Source organism: Nymphalis io, chromosome 8 (genome assembly GCF_905147045.1).
Source record: "Nymphalis io chromosome 8, ilAglIoxx1.1, whole genome shotgun sequence".
Taxonomy (NCBI): domain Eukaryota; kingdom Metazoa; phylum Arthropoda; class Insecta; order Lepidoptera; family Nymphalidae; genus Nymphalis; species Nymphalis io.
Window position 1 is genome coordinate 3,841,407 of NC_065895.1, and position 21,115 is coordinate 3,862,521.

A 21,115-nucleotide genomic window follows, 5' to 3' on the forward strand; every position below is an offset into this window, starting at 1 on the left:
TAGTAAAATTTTACTTAGTTTTGTCTGTCAAGAAATTCTCATTTGTAGCACGAAGTTCGGATGGTAGCCGTATTAATACTATCGGAAGCACGTTAAGCAAGTGCACCTGAACTCACTACGGTCCGGCCGTCCCGTTGAATTATGAATGTGAAGGAATAGAAAATGCATCTGTGTTTGCGAACATACTCGAGTACTATCATCGTTCTTCGTTGAGAAAAGCTACCATGGACGACGTGGTCGGGAGGACATGATATCAATACTTTTACAATAAAACAGTAGTATGTTTTTTATGTTTGTGCTCTTTATATAATAGGCTATATCTTCATAGAATAGGCGGACGAGCATATGGGCCGCTTGATGGTAAGTGATTACCACCGCCCATATACATTGGCATTGTAAGAAATGTTAACGATCGCTTGCAACGCCAATGTGATGCTGCTGTTGCGGCAGAATATTTGATGAGTGGGTGGTACCTACGCAGACGAGTTTCCACAAAGTCCTATCATCAGTATCGAAACCATGAGTTAATAATAATACTTCATTAAATATTTACAGCCTTTAAAATAACATCCATAAAGTATATAATATTGTATGATCAATAAAAAAATACCAAAGAAATCACTCTTACTGATAAGGCCTTTTTGTGATTTATTATAGGAAGACAGACGATTATATTGGCAAGGAGCCAATAAAAAAAAGAACTTCAGTAGTTTGTCGCCTGTTCCCATAGACACCGGCAATGTAAAATTATACTTTTTTAACGATACAATAATTGGTAAGTGGGTGGTAAGCAAAAAAACGTCTGTACAAAACCCAATAATTTTTACAATCAATACAATTCTTATCTATCGATATATCTTTCTTTTAAAACGGAAAGATGAAAATCAATAGAAGACCTTGTAATCTCATTCCCTTGCATTACGAATGAGCGTCACGAAGTCCGGTCACAACCTTTACAATTTTCATCGCAAGAGACAATTTTATTTTTATCTTCAAAAGGAAATACAAAGCACGCGCAGTGAATATTCAACACTTTCTCGGTAAAACGAAGTGAAATTAACGCGGTACTAATTAAAACTTCAGCGGTTACGTGCATCTAATAAATTTAACACTGATATGGAATAAAACTCGATATGCTCATAGTTTTGTTTTAATTACATTATATAAGAAATACCTTACAGTTATTTATTTGGTCGCTTCATAATAATAATAAAAAAATATATCACTGAATATTATAAAACAAAGTTTCCCACCGCTTTTGTCTGTCTGAACTTGATAAACACAAAAACTACCGAACAGATTTTTATACGGTTTTCTGCAATATATGAGGTAATTCATAAGGAAAGTTTAAGTGTATAATTTATTAAGGTTTTGTGAAAATTGGTTGAAAAATTACGATAAATGTAAAAAATTTTGGTTCTTTATTAACGAGTGCCACGTGAACTATTAGGGTTACATGTTTTACGATATAAACGTTAAATGCAGATCATTATTCTGCCCATGCAAAGCCGGGATAGATATATCTTATTTTATCCCTCGACATGTCTATACTATATATATTTATACTATATATATTTTTTAATTTATCAGTATACTTAGACGTGTTAATATATATATATATTATTTGAAGTAGTTTGCCATGCTGGCAAATAATACCACCCACAGACATATTAATTATCCCTTACATCGCCAATGCGCTTCCAACCTTGGAAACTAAGACGTCCCTCTGTTCCTCCCTGTAGTTACACTGTCTCACTCACTTTTCAAACCAGAACGCAACTGTGCTACGAATTGATGTTTGGTGGTAGAATATGTATATGATGATTGGGTAGTACCTTTTTTTTTTTGTTTCGCTGAAAAAACACGTTTACGCGTTTCCCCCACTTGAAGTGGGGGGGGGGGTATGTGGGACTCGCCGGCGCCGGAATACCCACTAAAAAACCAGCGGTACCCACACCGACTTTTGGAGGGGCGTCACAGGATCGTTTGCGCATACTACCGTGATGCCCCGACGGTTGGCCCGCCTCTGCAAGCCTCCAAATCCTAGGGGGTTCTCAGGGTACAAGGACCCCCTAACCCCGGCAACACTTACGGCGGGAGGAGAAGATGCGCATAGCGCTGACGCCTTCTCCTCGGTCTTATTCGGCGAAGCGAGTCAGCGGAGGCCCCCTCCTCACGCTCCCGCTCCGCTGCCTCCTTCTGCGACATGACATTTTCGCAGAAGGAGACCGTCTCCAACCAGCACCTGTCGCTACCAAGCATGGCGTTTATCACACTCGGCAGCGAGAGGTCTTCACCGACTAAGGCCGCCAGGGACAGGCGCTGAGGTCCCCAAGCGGCACACTCCATCAGAGAGTGGCACGCTGTGTTCGAAGGCGCACCACACTCATGGCAGGAGTGTGTCACCTCCCGCCTCGCTATCCGGTGCAGGTACTTACCGAAACAACCGTGTCCGGTAAGTACCTGCGTCAGCCTGAATGTGAGTGTGCCGTGACTCCGTTCCACCCAGCGACTCAAGTGGGGGCGGACCGCCTCCATTGTCACTAGGCCTGCCGAGGGGGACCTCAGGTCCTCCTCCCACCTACGAATCAAGGCTCGCTGGGCTAGGGCCCTGACTCGCTCAACCTCCGCCGACCCTGAACGGACGCCGCTTGACCTCGTTTCCACCCGGAACCGGTGCGTTTCCGCAAGCACCTCCACCTGAAGTTCCCAGGGCGGATCTCTCGCGAGAAGTGTCGCTGCCGTCCATGCCACCCTACGGTACCCACGTATCGCTCTCACCGCTATGACTCTTTGCGGCCTCCGCAGAAGAGCTCTGTTACGAGCGGTGAGAGTATCCACCCAAATGGGTGCACCGTACAACGCCATGGAGCGTACCACGCCAGCGTATAAACGCCGACATGGTGTTTCCGGCCCTCCTACATTCGGTAGGAGGCGGCCCAGGGCGGCAGCAGCGCTTATAAGCTTCGGGCTGAGTTGGATAAAATGCTGCCTCAAGCTCCATCGTCCGTCCAGGACGATTGGGTAGTACTTGTCCAGACGTGCAAAGTACTACCACCAAGTTTTGTGTATTCAACAGATCTTGATTCGCATTTATAATTGAAAAGAAAATATATTATCACCTTTATTATATTCATATTTTGTTTTTATTATTTTAAAAAACATTTTATATGCATATCAAAATGAAGCTTTGCATTAATAAAAATACGTATTCCATACAACACACATACACTTTATATAAGCATTTTCAACGAAATGAAACGAAATTTTCCAAGATAAATCTCACGTTCCAATCTTGGTACGTTTTATTCAATCATATTTGAATGTAGTAAGGTACTTGTTATAGTGAGATAGATTTTTGTTCTACCTTCGAATTTGAACAATAAAACGATTTTATAGTAATTTAAGGAAAATTGTAATCACTTTTCAAATGAACGGAACCTCGAAATTTGATCATACTTCTGTGTTTACGGCATGTACTCAAACGAATATCGCCATTACATATAAATGATTCGGAACAACGCCCCCGAGAACTTTGGAACCCTGAGGTCTTAAAGGGGTTATTTCTGAATTTATAGAAGATATTTCTTGTTGATTAAATATTTCAAATGAAAATATATATTAAATGCAAATAATATATCTAATCTTGTGTTAAAAAGGCATTTTATTTGTTATAACTTAAGGTGACAATACGAATATTAGTATTTGTCAGTACATGGTTTTTGCCTCGTTGATCACAGCATAGGGCGCGGAAATGCTTAATCAGATGATCCTGCAACCTCTCCGATCCGTGTTGAGGACAGCCATCGCAGTGGTTTTAGTAGGTAAGAATCCCTCTGAACTCGGTTCCCCTGCAAGGAAGTCGGAAACCTTTCTAAAAGTTTCCATTGCGTGAGTTAATAAAAGAGGCTAGCTTATAAGGTTGAAGATCCCAAAGAATGCCAAAGAACTCTTTCCGGTTTTGGCGGGGTTGCGTACCGTCGGATTATAAATGTACGTTAGAACGTTAGAGATTATTACAAGCTTATATATTGTTGAGTTCATACACTTCTTTCACTTTAAAATCCTATCTAATGTTTACATTATTATCTGAAACCTACGAATGAAACTTACACTTATGGTATTTTAGGTCAGTTTCCAACTTTAGGATGTATATTGATGATCAATAGAAATTATTTGGGTTAGCTAAATGATAAAGTTACACACATTCGTCTTGAACTACAAATCTACAAGTAAATGTTAACGCTAATAATTTTGAAACTATAAACTGTTTACATGGGTCTGCCATTCTCTATGTTTATCGTGCATAATCTGAAGTCATTAACTACATACCTTATATGAGTCTGAGCTGGGTTTATAACATACTGGATACCTCATTTGTCTAGTGACTATCTTATAAAGCCCCAGATCTTGAGGTACTAGGTTCAAGCTCCGGACCAAGGTAGTAAAAAGGATTTTGTTATTGAGTTTGGAAGGTAACATATTTATGCAATGCAGCCACTATGTCCTGCTGATACCTTGGAAATATCCTTCACTTGAAATATTTCCGCTCGTCACGGATTTGCATCCCATTCATTCTATTGGATTATAGATGGTATGGTATTAGAGATTGCACTTGTGCACTGTAATTTGTCCCCTTGGTTAGTCTCCCTTGAGAATGTCTGACAGGAGGACATCACATGTATGCAAGTTATCAATTAATCCATACTTATAAAGATATTGAAGATGTTGGAACTTTTTTCCCAAAATTTGTCTGTTTGTCTATTTTTTTATCTATGCTAACTTCCCGAGGCTCATAATCATAATCAAATACGTAAAGCTTTTCTCGCGATAAATAGAATATTAGAAGGAAATACTTATATGTTCTTGTAATATGCGCAATGATATATGACAACCGCATACATACTGCAATAAATTAATTTGTTGAAATCTCAAAAAATCAAGGCTTAAATTATTATGAATTTCGGCTTGACAGCGTAAGATGAATATTGTGAGGCAGTGATAGCAGCGCCGGCGGTCAGCTCATTACGAACTTCCATTGAGATGGATAGGGAGATATTTAAACGTCAAGGGCGTTTCATTTGTTACGCTGTCTGGTCTCGTCCGTTTGATCTCTTATTCCTTTATTCCGTCTTATATTTATGATTGAGATTTACATTAAAATAAGTTGTTCGGAGAGATTTTGAACGTATAAATTATTTGAATTAGAGACGTATGAATAAGTGTATGAGATTTACATTTTTCGCATTTAAAAATTAAAATAATAAAATAAAGTTGTTTTTTTACAATTTTTTTAGATTTTTTTTAAATTATATTTTTTATATCTCTTTGTTTTTCTAATGATTTGCTGTGTAAAATGTTTTTAGACCACCGGGTAAATGTGCATTATGTCAGTAGGAAATTTACGAGGTTCTTAAATATTAAAAACAAAAGCCGCATCGGCATTTAGCATTTCAGACAATTTGAGCATAAAGTTAAATTTATCAAAATATACACCAAAAAAATCTTTATATAAAAATTCCTTAATCAAATTTACTTTGAAAGCTTTCGCCTATAAGTAAATTTTAAGGTGGAATGTCACAAAAGCCTTACTTTGTCACTGAATTGGCTTTGGATTTAGCGAGGAAATGCTTAAGGCGTCATATTATAATATCATATTATTTCATTTATTATCGTATTTATTTCATGATATAATAAATAAAGGAAGGTTTATTCATAGACACACTATTTCATACTTGTTAAATGATAATTCATAATTTATATTCATATTCATAAGTGGCCTAAAGGCTTGTCCGCCGACCTATAAAAAAATTTAACCCACTAAACATTTTATAAAGATAAAAAAAACAAGTAAATAATATAAAAAAAATCGTATACTGAGTTAATACACTTTATATCCAAAAAGTATTTCACTTTCACTTTATATCTAGAAGCCCTGAAATAGATTGCCTCTTAGTTCTAGCCGGAATAACAATCCTGGCAGTGATTCAACCGAATTAATACTGATTACGTGTATTAGGAGACGTAACCTAGATTACAACGGCGAGGAGAAAATCATTCACAATAATAGTAAAAAAAGGTTCAAATAAAAAAGTTGCGTGAATTTGTTTACAAAATAATTTTCTTTCTTGGAAATAGATTTCTTTAGTTAAAATCGATTTATAAGATGTAAATTTAAATAGCAACTGTACTAGTACTAATAAACAGGTCTCGTATATTAAACCAAAATTAAAATATACTATCAACGACAAGAGAACTAACTTTAAGCTTACTACTCTTTTTTATTATATACCAGCAAATCCCGCGGCGCAGTGGGATTTGTGATAAAAATCTTCCAAATTCTGTTTAACGTGCGTAACGTACATGGTGCTTATTGGAGTTATACATATGAAATATTTAAATTTTTACGAAGCAGCGGTAGTCTTAAATTAAATAAAGATGGTTGTTTTGGTTAACTAAGTTATAACATCTTAAAGTTGTTATAAGTTTTGATGAACTCGACAGATTTTTATAAAATAAAAACTAAACGTTACCTTGGAATACTTCCTATAATAATTTAGTTATTTGCTTTTGTAGTGCTTAGTTGATTTAAAGATTACCACAGACAAACAAACAAAGAGATAAAAAAAAACAACTTTTATTTGGGTAGCTCGCAAATTGCCCTATTAACTTAAAAAGCAGTTGTTTTGAAATAACATACAAAAACATTAATTTTACTCATTTTTATAGATAATATAATCTTGTGTTGATAACATGCGATAAAAGTTCTGTTTTTATTGACGTCATAATAAAGTTAGGTTTAGCTAATATGAATGTAGCCACTTGTTACGAAGCATTGATTGACACGTTAATCGATCATACTATTCCTGTTCCACTATTAACTCCGATATTCCATTAACACGTTTCATACACTTCGAGCACTCAGCGGTTAAAATTGAATAAGTTAGTAATTTGTGTGTGAAACACCTGCTTGTAAGGGTGTGTTTACACTGTATTATGCTTATGTTTCTTAAAACATAAATATCTGGTCAATCTGGGTAAGATGAAAAAGAGCTAAATATTTACAATATATTTAAAATAATGTGGCCGTTTGGGAAGTAATGTTTTATTTATGTATGTGTAAATATATTTATTAAAAGAATCCTAGCAGTGATTATAGGCATTGATTTGTGATATCTATAATTTTCATTAACGGTGATGATATTATTAAAGTTTTAACATCAAGAAGTATTTGGTGTTGTTGATATTGGTATCAATCTACTGTCTTCTGTGTAGCATTCTTATCATTAACGATCATTATCGTTTACGTTACCTCGCGGCTAAAGCAATTAGCCGCTGCGTAACCTTGACTATACATTCTCAGTAATAAATATTTAGCATGCGTGATTCAGAAATGATGATAAGTAAGTTAGCGCCATCTATTAGTACTAGGTTGAAACAGAATCAAATAACATTCATTCAAATCTAAATATAACTACAATAGTTTTTCAGCTGAGCACATATATTGTTATATTATCGTCCATAATAATAAGCCTAAAAAATTCTTCTGAAAGGTATCTTGTCTTTTCCAAAAACGGCCCAAACTACTTCACTTCGCTATGTTGGAATATATTTTAAAATTTTAGACGATTATTTTTAATTTAAAAAAAATCAAGGCTCCACTATTGAAAGTAAGGACTAAATAATGATGAAATTTTAATTTGTTATTGCTGTAAGTTAATAATGTCAAATGCAAAAAAAGAATATAGCATCACTTTTATTTTATTCTATGTAAATGTTGTTGTTAATAATATTGACAATGGTATTAATTATGTTGTGCATAATTTCTTAACAAAATTAATTTAACATGTCTTAATGTATATCGGTTTCGTAGGAGAAACACCAGCGATCTACGACAAAATTAAACATAGGTCAAGAGTCCAGTAAAGATAGCGAGTGTTTAGTGTTATACTATCAAAACGTACGTGGACTACGCACGAAGTTGCACCAACTATCTGCCGAAATTAGTGCTTCGCAGATTGATGTATTTTTATTAACGGAGACATGGTTAACGTCGGGCATTGAAGACGAAGAGGTTGTGCCCCAGGGGTATAGTATTCTAAGAGCAGACCGGCCAGGTTCGAAACGTGGTGGTGGGGTTTCTATCATAGCAGCTCTACGATTTCAGCTTAGACGGATTACTGTTACGAATATGGTGTCGACAGGGTGTGAACTAATTTGTGCAGGGTTATATATACTAAACCATCTATTGGTTACTCTTGTGTGTATTTATATTCCGCCAAATACGGAAGAAGATAAATATTTGCTAGTGTTTAACGTTATTGAATCGATTTGTGAGAAATTTAAAAATGTTTTAATATGAGGGGGCCTTCAACATGAATTCCACAAATGTTAATATTAACAACAACTTTGAGTATTTACTGGAGTTTTGCGAACTACAGCAGGTAAATAGCATTCTTAATAGCTTCGGAGGGTTACTGGACATGGTTCTGGCCAGTGTGCCGTTGGGCGATGTATCTGTGCACCGGACCACCGATACACTCACACTGCCAGACGCTTACCATTCTCCTATTGATATAGTAGTTGTCCGCAAGCTAGAGGCAAACAATAGTATTTCGTCAAGTGAACAGGTTAGTGATGTTGGAACTAGCACTGAATGGGATTTTAGAAAAACTGATTTTTATACATTGTATCAAAGTTTAAAGAGTGTGAACTGGTAATCAGTGTTTAATATAACTGATTCCGACACAGCTGTGGCAGAATGTTATGTATATTCTTAATAACTGTTTAAATAACTGTGTTCCCCGTAAACTGCGTAGGGCAATGCAATCTCGCTATTGTTACCCTGTGTGGTACTTGCCATCAACTAGGCGCTTCATTAGATTCAAAGCGCATTTTCATCGTTTATATAAAAAAACCTTACATTGTAAATTCCGTGTTAAGTTTTCCTATTATAGAGCGGTAGTCAAATTAAGCATTACAGCGGACTTCCAAATATATAAAGATCGGTTTGAGATGGATATACGACTTGATCTATCGACGTTTTGGGGCTATGTAGCGTCAAAACGTAATAAAGGGAAAAAACGGAGACCTATTTTAAATAATGGGAGATCAGTACCAGACAGCGAATGTGCTAAGCTATTTTCTGAATACTTTAGATCTGTGTATTCAGATAAACCACCTAAGTTAGATGCACAAAGAGAGGCAGAACAGGCTGAGGTGTCTAACCGACGCATCCATATAGGGTCTTTGAGTTTGGCCGATGTGGAGCTAGCTCTTGAAAAACTCAAACCAAAAAGGTCCACTGGTCCAGACGGCATTCCGCCATACATCATTAAAGATTGTCGGTCAGTGCTTGCTTCCCCTTTGTTTTACATCTTTAATTTGTGTCTCACAACCTGTCGGTACCCAGATGTGTTCACATCACACACGTGTGCTTCCGGTATCTAAGAATAATTTCGGAACAAACGTAAGTGATTATAGGCCGGTAGCTGTACTATCAGTATTTGGCAAGTTGTTTAAAGGTATCTTACATCGCTTGATAAGTGTACAGGTTGAGATACAACTGTCTGATGCCCAGCACCCATTCAGAGTTGGTCGCTCGACTACGAGTAACTTATTATCATTTTACTCATACACTGCTATGGCGGTGGATAGGGGCTTTCAAGTTGACACTGCATATTTTGATTTCCGGAAGGCGTTTGATACGGTCGATAACGACTTATTGCTCCGTAAATTTGCAGCCGCCGGATTTATTCCTGCCTTGTTACAATTTTTCTCCTGCTACCTCCGTAACCGGAGGCAGTTTAATGGACAACCCTCAGAACCATATTTTACGTTTTTCGGAATAAGTCAAGGTTCCAATTTAGGGCCTCTTGAGTTTCTGATTTTTATTAACGATTTAGCTGATGCTGTTAGTGCAGCTCATAGTTTGTTATTTGCAGATGATTTGAAATTATTCTTAAAAATCAAAACGCCATCGGATTGCTTGATGTTGCAAAAATACATCCAAAATGTTGAAGAATGGAATAAGCAGAATAGGCTTAAGTTTAATGATGAAAAGTGCTCTATAATATCATTCACACGCGCAAACATGCCAGTCAAATACGACTATCGTTTAAACGACGTTGTTCTAGGGCGGCAATCTACTATCAAAGACTTAGGAGAGTCTTGATGATTGATAACCTGAGCTATAACGACTATGTTTACAATATTACAAAAACGGCATACAAATCCCTAGGTTTTGTTTTGAGGCAGTCAAAATACCTTGAAAGTGTTGCTGCGGTCAAAATTTTGTACAACTTTTTTCGTCAGAAGCACGTTAGAAAGTAACTCAGTTATTTGGAGTCCACATGAGGTAAAATACAAACTCATGGTGGAGAAACTCCAAAAGAAATTCTTGAGGTGGCTTTACCACAAGCAATACGGATTCTTCGTAGGGTATCCTTATTGTAATCCTAGTTTATTTATACAAGAAATGACAGGATACGATTCCCTCGAAGTGCGACGACATATGGCCTTGCTAAGCTATTTCTTCCTGTTACTCAGGGGTACCATTTTCAATCCCTCAGTGTTAGAGCTAATATCATTGAACGTTTCTGACAAATACACTCGCGCTCGTCGACGCAAGCTGTTTGCGGTGCCTGGCTGTCGATTGGTACTGGTGAGCGAGTCACCTTTGATACGCGCGTTGACTTTGCTCAATGGTGTCCTGGCCTGGAATCCAAGCCTCGACTTGTTTAACTCATCGCCTGCTGTATTTCGCAAAACGGCAGCGGAATACGTACAAACAATAATAATTAAGGAATAAGTGTATTAATTAAATAAGTAAATGCTTTAGGTTAAACAACCTGTAATGTTTACTTATATTTTGTAAATAAATAAATAAATAAATTGCTATTCTCTCATATTTACGGTTAAAAGAGATAGTAACTAACCCATGGTTTAGAGATTATCATTGCCATCGCTACTGAGTTTTTTTTACGTAAACCTAATAATGACCTGACTGTATTTCTAGGCTGCACTAAAATGACTTTTGTCTTATTTCTTTTTACAAAATTATTACATTGTGTCTGTGTAGTAAATTGGCTACTTCATGTTTATGTTTGTAGGTTAATAGCACACGTTAGTTCAGTTATACGCAATGTTTTTATTTTATGCTATTTTTATCACCTCAAACGTAGACCGGAAATATACTAAGTCCGGCTAGCTCTGATACAAAGACGATTTATCCTGTGTTATTTTTTTTTACCTACGAAATAAATAATACAAGTTAAGTATTATATTTTAGATGTTATATGTTTTGGATTTTTAGAGTTCGTTTGAATAATCTTGCTTAAAATCAGACTCAAATGTTGTCCTACAGTTTGATATATATGTAGTAGAATTTTTGTATGCCACGAAGTTTTGCTTCGCCGCCGATCGTGAAATGAATATTATAATACAAGTGAGCCCCGAGAAATTGCGATTCTCACACCGTATTTGAAACGGCTAACTTTCGTTTTATCGTTCCAGATCTTTATTTTAGAGAAATAGAATCTAAAATTTACTACCTATCTGGATCAAAAGGAATACTGAACCGTTTGATCCTGGCAATAAATATTTATATAAAATAGAACTGGCCACTACCTTTTTAATAAAATATATTATATCATATGAATTATATGTGTTGGTAAATTCAATTTAAGGGAATCTCATTTGTTGAATAAAGAGGTTGAGCTTTACGAACGAATGAATATGAATATAGATATATTGCTCCATTCCATTAAGAATATTTCATTTAGAAACTATCTCAATTCATGTAAAATATATTATTATGGTTAAGACGTATCTCTCTACTTGCATATTTATTAAATATTTAATTTATATTTCTTTTAAATAAAACTTTAGTTAAGAATATTGCAGATTTAAAGTTCGTTACAAATTATATTTTTGTTTTGTTTGTAGTTGGAACATATGGACCTTGAAGTTTTAGTGCATTTTACTTACAATATAATGTATATTACATACATGTAATTACCCGTTTTATTGTGTCCACTGGTTCAATTTTTACCTAGAAATCGGAATAGAGAATCAACGCCATTTTTATTGCCACAATTTCACGCGGTCATATTACTCAAACCTATTTTATTTATTATATAATAATATAAATAGTATAAAAGTTAAATTAACGCATTTATATGTAAATAAAAACATTTGAAATAAAATGTATTAAACTTAAAATACGTTTCCATTGGCGTTGCTGTACTTTACTAAAGAGGTAAGAATGTTGTCTTTTATTTCCCCTCTCGTAAATAATGTCATTAAAGGTCACAGCTGCAAACTGTCAAGAAAATATAAAATAGACAGTCCAATTTTTCCTTCCATTAAATTAGCCGTTTTATGTTATCGAGAACAGACTTTTGGTTCTCGAATTTCAAAGTAATTATCAAATAGACTTAAAATCGTTTTAACGTTTGTTCGTTTCCATTTACACTTTATCGAACGGATAACTTATTATTACTGAAATATATTTGTATAAATTTCATATTAGTACAGTAACAGTCCGCTAATGTCCCACTGCTGGGCTAAGGCCTCCTCTCCTTTTGTGAAGGTCATACCACAACTTTGCTCCAGTGCGGGTGGGTTGCTGAATACATATGCAGATTTTCTCACTATATTTATATCCACCACCGAGCACGAGAATTGTAAACACAGATTAGGCACATGATAATTCAGTAGTGCTTGACCAGGTTTGAACCGACACTCTTCGGTTAAGATTCACGTATACGAACCACTGGGCTATCTTGACTAAATTCATGTTTGCTTTTTGATAAATATTTATAATTCTATCTATACTACCTTATACCACTGACGAAGCCGAGATGGCCTAGTGGTTAGAACGCGTGAATCTTAACCGATGATCGTGGGTTCAAATTCGGGCAAGCAGCACTGAATTTTCATGTGCTTAATTTGTTTTTATAATTCATCTCGTGCTTGCTCTTGTGTCTAATTTAATTGAAATTATGCCACATGTGTATTGGTACCAACCCACATTGAAGCAGCGTGGTGGAATAAATGTCTCCTCAAAAGGGAGAGCCCAGCAGTGGGACATTAACAGGCTGTTACTGTTACTGTACCTTATACCACTACCTTACCGACCCGATTACCGATATCAAATGTAACACAGCAAAGAGTAATTATTTTTAGGACGAAATCATTATAACTATAAATAAAATAAATAAACTGAACGACTGCTAAAGAGTATTCATTATTGTATATAAATCAATGCACTTTGCATATTCGCGCGTTTTGTCGAGTATCCTCTCTCGGACTCGAGCGGTTTCGCTCAAATATATGTTCAGCACTTCGATTCGCTTAGTTTGATAATTATGTTATTAATAGTAATAATATAGTTAAAATGTATTATTTTATTTTGAGCTTTGTACTGGTTTTATCCTTACAAAATGAAATAAAAGCTTAGCAATTTTTTTTATGCTATCGTTAAGCAGGCGCGTCGAAAACACGTCGACAATGTATTATTAATAATATTCATTGATGAAATCTAAGCATCTTAAAACATGTAAGTTAAAACAATAACATACAATAAATAAAAATTACATTTTAAAATACTTACCTTGTTTTTCTTTGTAGATAGTGAACAATAAATTGGCCACAAGCAGCCTTAACAAAATTACAGTTCAGAAATATTGAGTACCTACAATTTAAGTGATTTTGGGCGTTCTATATTTATTTTTCTTATATAACCGACGAAGAGAATTTAGAAGTGTTTCGGTAATAATTTTTTCATCTTAATTAATTTTGCCAGTCAGATACAGTTTAAAATAAGAACTACGAAAGTTCCTTAATAAAGCCGAGCCATAAAAAAAAAACTTAATTTTTACTGAACTTCAAAGACAAATCTAAGCAATATGTTTCACAAAATATGCTTGATTTTCCTTATTTCATAAATCGCTCATTGGTTACGGCGTTTATTAGACAAGATTCTATTATTATTAACAAAGTGTACATTTATTTTTAAAAGTACTAAGTGATATTACACAAGACATTTAGCAAAGTTACCTTACTAAAAATAATAGCTTTTTGGTTCATATTTTACTTCTTTGTTTTTGTGGCTGAAGTATTTATGGAAGATATAATGAATATTTTTTAATTACGGGCTGATTGCTCCAGCTCAAAATAACAATGCGAATTAAAATGCGAGATTTATGTAGTAATTATTTATATGATACATTGCGATAGTAAAAGTGCTTATTCAAATGTTTTAATAAATTATATGTATGTATAAAATTAAAGTTTTAATATCATTCAATTATCATTATACTTTTATTAATTTGTCTGGTTTTTTAAGTATCACGCAACATCGACTACACCGATTTTGATAAAACATTTTATGTTATAATGATTATGATTACATTTGAATACTGCTGTTTGTTATATCCCGCTACAATTATGTTAGTTAGAGATATATAAAACTATTAATAAAAAGTGCCCAAGTAATAATGAATAGTATTTCATTTTTGAAAAGATAATTTAAAACAAAGGTAAGCGAAGAACGGGCAAAAAAAATGTATTGGTAAAAAATGATAATGTCGTCCTGATTTCAGTCACGGCTATTTCGGCAGCTGCGTAGGACATATTGTAATACACAAGTGTGCGAACGCCGAGAACATAATTACTCTTTTTTTCATTGAAATGAAAATTATTCAATATTTAGTAATATTACTACTTCTTCTCTTTATTCTCATATTTTTGTATGTTGTGTTTGCGTCTATTAATTCACAATTAATTTATGTATTGTGTTGATATATGTAGGTAACACCTAATTTATTATATCCATTTTTGCAAACGAAATATTAGTTCGAACACGATCGGAATGAGTTCTGGTGCAGATTCAACAATTTTACGGATTTTTTTCGGAAGAAAACGCAATAACATTTTGTCGGCCCAACCCCGGTTTTGAATCCATGACTTCGGGATCTGCTACCTAGCTGACCACTGGACGAACGAGGCCATCATATTTATAATCTTGCTCTTGAAAGAGCAATTTTACAGAAGCGCAAACGAGTTATTAGATTGAATAAGATATAAAAAATCTATAAATATATAGTAAGTCGGATCAATACTTCTTAGTCAGTAAAATCATCTGCCGCGTTCGTAGTATCCTTCGAACGGCTTCCAGCTAAACCTTTGATTTGATTCAGGGTATTACAGTTGTTCGAATTTTCTTCGACGTCAGATTGATAACGGAAGCTGATTAGCTTATAGATTTTCTAATGTAACTTGGCACAATGAGGTTTTGTTGCTTAAAATATATTTAATAATAGATAGAGAATTTAGTAATTGAGAATTATATATATATTTATGATAGCACAAGTATTTTATCTAACTGACGCCTATATAATAACAGTTCACGATCATTATTTTGCTGCGATAAATTTTGATAAGCCGTATAACCCAATTAGTTACTTATACACAATTCTGTTTAATGACAAAAACATACATTTCACTAAAATATGCACAAAATAATAATAAAATAAGTGAAATTAAAAAAAATTGTTTAAATTACGTTAGCGCTCCCTTTATGGAATAATACATAAAATTGGATTTCATTGTATGATATATGATCACTGTGCTTATACTTAAGTAGCACAAGCTATATATTTTTTGGTAAATATAAAGAATTGTACATAAATAAATGTTTATACACCTACTTATAATAAAATTACCTTTATATATTATACATATTTCAACCTTAAATATGGATGACTTATTCAAAAGGGATATCTATCCTAGCTAAGGGTTCACCGACTCAGCGATCAGTGCCGTTCATAAGCCGTGAACCGGCAGCTCGTCACTGAATGCGATTACGCACAATGACACGCGGACGGAGATGGGCTATCAAATGATAATGGATGATCAGTCAAGGGGCCTGGGCAGTCGATAACAATCTGCGAAAGAGTATACTATACAAATAAAAGTAAAACTATATCAATTCTAAATTAAATGGTAACCCGCGTTGAAGCCGCGTTTTTACTTTGTGTTGAAATTTAATTTTGTCGTCTTCTCGAAAGTTGATCTGTTTCCTATGTGCGTGAATTCGTGTTGCAAGTGTGTGATGATATTATGACGTTTTAAATAAAAATTATATGAGATTAGTGTTAGTGCTGGCTTGAAATTTTTATTATATCGTAGGTAATAATTTATTTTATTTTTATAATAATACACAAATTAAAAATTGTATTCGTTGACAAAGTTATAAGTAATACGTGAGCCCAGGTCCCATTTATTAGTCTATCACCAAATATGTTACGTTTCTATGTAATCAGTGTATTAAGGCACAAGGAATTGTATATATAGTGGTAAGTAACTTATTGGTGTATATAGTTGGCAGTGCCAATGTCTATGGGCGGAGGTAACCACTTACCATTTGATCATCGCCTTTCTATCTTTAAATAGCTTAAAACAAAGTGGCTATGCAAACTATAAGTTGGTACGCTTACTCATTTTATCGCAATGGATTTTGAAGCAATATTCACGATGAGTTAGGTAATTTCTTTCATGTCTATAGTATAGAGTACTAACATTCATATTAAAGTAGATGCTTAGTTCTTATTTATTTATTTATTTTATGAATGTAAAAGTAAAGCATATTGATTTTAATCGTTTCCGATTTTACGTTTCTTATAAAGTGATAAAACAGCACATTTATTTGTATGTATTTAAAAAAGAACAAACGTATGCGTCGGTTGTATTATTTTTGTTGTATAATGTATGATTTGGCAGTGTGAAGTTAGACATTATAATTTATTATATATCTTACAAATAAGTCTAAGTGAATTTCTTTTAATGAGTAATTGAGTTTCAAATATAAATAAATTATGTATCGTTCTCTAAATAAACTTATTTTAAATGACAAGCTATTTTCTATTCGTCGAATAAATAGTAATTTAAGATCGTGAATTGTTGTTAAAATTGCCTCTTTACGTTGGTGTATTTATTCACACTTTAAATTGCAAAGTGATTCAAGCGCAAGGCTAAAGTGTAGCAGAATTTTCTTTATAGCGCAAAATTAAATTCAACATTATTTTTTTAACTTTATACAGTTCCGTGTTATTAAAACCTTTGCTATTCCCTATTATCAATCGTTAATTAAATGTACGGAGTAAAACAAAAACATCTATCAACGTAAGTAAATAAATAAAGCATTTTTGTTGATTTCCAAGCAGGATATGTCCGTATAACTACTGAGTTTTTCGGTTCTTCTCGGTGGAATCTACACTCCAAACCGGAGGAAACTTTTCATTTAATTCAATACTGTAACGTGACGATTCAATGATTATTTGATTTGAAATACAAGTAGCTAGTTAATTATATTTTCTTTGATTTAAAAAAAAATATTATAAATGTAGCTATTTTTGTAATTTTTTTAAATATACAAAACTCACACATTTTTCAATAACATATACGCTATAAAACGTATTTACCAAATGATTTATATTATTTAGATTACACAACGAACTGAATATTTCTAATATAAAAGCTTTAATATTCTTACGAGTAAGTAGTCCTTACAAATTTCACTTCCAAATTATTGGAATATATATATTTATAAGAACTATATGTATATTTAGATAATTTTTATTTTGAAGTCAACACAGAAGTTATGAGCTAGCTAGTGTTTTTGAGCTTTCTTTTAAATACATTTCTTTATTGTGCCATCTATTACAGTCAGATCATACTTAAATAGAATGTGCCGCCTTTTCCCAGTTGAAACATTACCTAAATCACGTACTACATTTTTCCATTATCGTAACCATAAAATTATTCTCTTCATATTATGTTACATCTATTAACCGAGATGGGTCAATAGAGCCACTTGCGATGTTAACCTAGCTCGCTGGGTGAAATTCAGGTAAACATTAATTTATTTTTCGCTCTCTTTGCCATCATGTGCCGCATCTCCGCACCTTCTCCTTGTTACTAATTTTTTTTTTCTTTGATTTATTTTGGATATATATATTTTATTTTTGTATTATTAAGGATATTGTAATAAATACCTTAAATATTTTTATAACATTTTTACTATTATTATTATTTTTAGTGCTGTAATAACATACAGTACCCTTACCTTTTTTTTCTCACTTTTTGTTGTTTTATTGTTCTTAGTTTTTACCTGAACTATTATGCTTAAATAATGTAAATCTGAAATTGTTTTCAGCGGCGTTGAGAAATAGGTTACGAGTAAAAATCGTTATTCTTAGTCCAAGAAGACTTTGTCCATCCACGGGATATTAAAAATAAATAGTATAAAAAAATCAGTTGGAATAGAGAGTGCACATGTGTTTGTGCACACATTTGCGCACATGTTATGATCTCTCTTGGGACTGACCGACTGAAACCGGTCAGAAGGACATCATATAGCTGGCTTGCTTTAGAGCAGCGTGGTGGAAAAAACTCCAAACCTCGCCACAAGGGACGACGAGGCTTGTGCCCAGCAATGGGACATATCCTGGCTGTTATTTTATTTTTATTTTAGTAGTTTATAGTTTTATCTATAAAATTATTTATTTTCTAAAAAAATATGCGCATTAAAATGGCTCATTATTGTATGAAGGTGTCACATTCTAGTAATAATTAAAGTCAACGTAAAATAATGGATAGATCTTCTTTATCGTACACACTATGGATCGGTGTAATTAATAGCTTAAAGTGTACAAAGGCTGAGTTGCTGCTTGAAGCGAAATTAATAAATAAACGAAGGGAATTTATCTAACGCACAGTAATTCTAGCGCTTTTAGTTATTTTACTTTAAATTATGGTGACCGAATATATTTTTTTTAGAACAAGTTCTGAAAAAACCAGAAACGACTCGATCGGTATATCCTATTTTTATGACCTTCCTTTTTATTACTTTTTGCTTGATTACTTTAGTTAAACCGGATATAATTTGTAGAACTTTTTATGACTAAATGTGAATATTTACATTGTAAATTAAATTGAGCAGTTTCTTTAATTATCCAGAGCATATGAAAAATATTTTATCCATAAATAATTATCAATTCAAGCCTACGTCCGTAAATATATTCATGTTTTAAAATTAATTGGAACGGATTCTCCCCCATTTTGTTCTCGATTTCACCACTTAGAGATGGTGAGCCTACTCTAGACTGAATAATCACGGAATTTTAAATTTCCCTGTGGAGAATTGCCCAATTTCCTTGTGTTTTTCTGACATTAATGACTATAATGTAATTTATTTTTAGACGGAACAAAATTCTAATTTTTGTAGAAACTTCGAAATTCTTGAATACACTTTTCATAAATATTTAAAAATACTTTTTTATATAATCTGAAGTTGTATTTTTGTTATAACAGGAGTAATGTACCTGAAGGTAAGTGGTCACCTTCATCTATAGATATGGTTTTTACGAAGACCAATACTTTAATATCATAGCGCTTCTAGTTTCAATGTAATTTCCTTTATGTCTATAATTGCAACCACAATACTGTAGTTCCAAGTATCGATGTTTGGATTTGAGTGACAAAAAAAATCATAAATATTTGGTGATAGCCCAAACGATCTTGAAACATAAAAAGAAATAAATTTAAAGTTAATATGCAAAAGAAACATAATTATTATTTAAAATAAACTAATTTGAATCTCCGATAATTCCTGTTCAATTCTGGTAGCTGATATAATATTGTTTGTTTATCTGTATATACATTTTAAGTTATAACAATATATCATGTGATGTTGTTTAACATGTATATTAGACAGTATATAAACTATCAGCAAAATAAGTTTTATTGAATTCTTTCAGTATTTTCCATACATTGACAACGATTCTAATACCATTTTGTTACATGTTAAGTAACACAATATACTTATGATAAAAATATAAAGTACATTTAATGAATAAATGTTCTTATAATTCTTTAATTCATATTAAATATATATAAGCGAAAAAAAACTAACGAGATATTTACAAAAAGTTATTTTTTTAAAATATACTTTAATACATAAAAGATTGTAAGTAATTTCGAAGTCGTCTTATATTCATAGCAGTCAACGACAATAATGACTTTGATGCTATAATTAAATAATTCGTTAACAATGCTGCTTTTGTCAATGTGCTTAATATTGTAAGTATCATCCATCATGTTTCGAGTGACGTCACAGCTTATGACATTGAGGAGAATCAAAGAGATGCAAATCCAAGGATGTCTCCATAGTTCAATATTAAGTTTGTAAATTAACATTGTAATTTGCCAAATTTTTTCTTGGATGAAATTTGACCAATTTTTTGGTGAATATTTTCTTGGTGGTAGCTTTATGCAAGCCTGTTCGGGTAGACGACATTCAGCCATCACATGTTTTATCGCCAAACAAATATACTTAGCAAAACCACTAAACAGCAGTTCTTGTTATTGTTGTGTTCCGGTTGAAAAGGTGAGTGAGTCAGTGCAACTACAGGCACAAGGGACATTAAATCTTAGTTACCAAAGTTGATGGCGCATTCGCGATGTAAGGAATAGTTAATATTTCTTAAGGCGTCCATGTAGGGTGTTGAATACTTACACTAAAAAAACTATAGCACAGTTAATTTTTATATAAAATTAATTTCATTCCTTTTATATTTAAATGTACTACGAATTTTTTTACATGTACAATTTTAGCTATATACATATGAGAACACTTAATTTCAAATACTATTTTAAACATTTGGTTCCTGGATTTACGAAGCAAATATATTGCCGCGTGCCGACCCTTCGCACATTTTATCTTTCGCTTAATCTGGGATAAAAGGATGAATAATGTTCAATGGTGGATAAATATAATAAGCTGAACTTAATTTAAGTAGAACGATAAATCAGGATTTTTTTTTAAACTTTTAAATTTACTTATTTGTCATCGTGCAAAATATAGAACGTTTGTTTCTTAATCCAAAATCCATGAAGTCTTTTTGCTGTAGGAATATTTCACTCAAATGTTACACAAATAAACGTTGCACTCACATTTAAAATTCTACTCTCACCACGCCCACAGTTTTATTTAAAAACATGGTATAGCTTACAAAATTTTAATGAAAATCATGCATATTTAAAAGTACGA

General features: G+C 33.4%; 1 protein-coding gene and 1 long non-coding RNA gene across 6 annotated transcripts in view; one reads left to right on the top strand and one right to left on the bottom strand.

Moving 5' to 3' along the window:
* LOC126769849 (uncharacterized) overlaps nucleotides 1–21,115 on the bottom strand; it is a 144,227-nt gene that overhangs the window by 121,821 nt on the left and 1,291 nt on the right. The gene's annotated exons all lie outside the window — the stretch shown is intronic.
* The window catches only part of LOC126769841 (leucine-rich repeats and immunoglobulin-like domains protein 3), a 107,902-nt gene that overhangs the window by 71,357 nt on the left and 15,430 nt on the right, over nucleotides 1–21,115 (top strand). For 2 of the 5 annotated variants that reach the window (XM_050488740.1, XM_050488743.1), the window contains exon 1: nucleotides 15,959–16,194. The exons of 1 other annotated variant lie outside the window; for it this stretch is intronic. The gene's annotated coding sequence lies outside the window, so the exon portion shown is untranslated. Of the gene's footprint in view, nucleotides 1–15,958; nucleotides 16,195–16,313; nucleotides 16,362–21,115 lie in introns of those variants that run through there. 2 more of the 5 variants (XM_050488739.1, XM_050488742.1) reach the window with 2 other exon arrangements.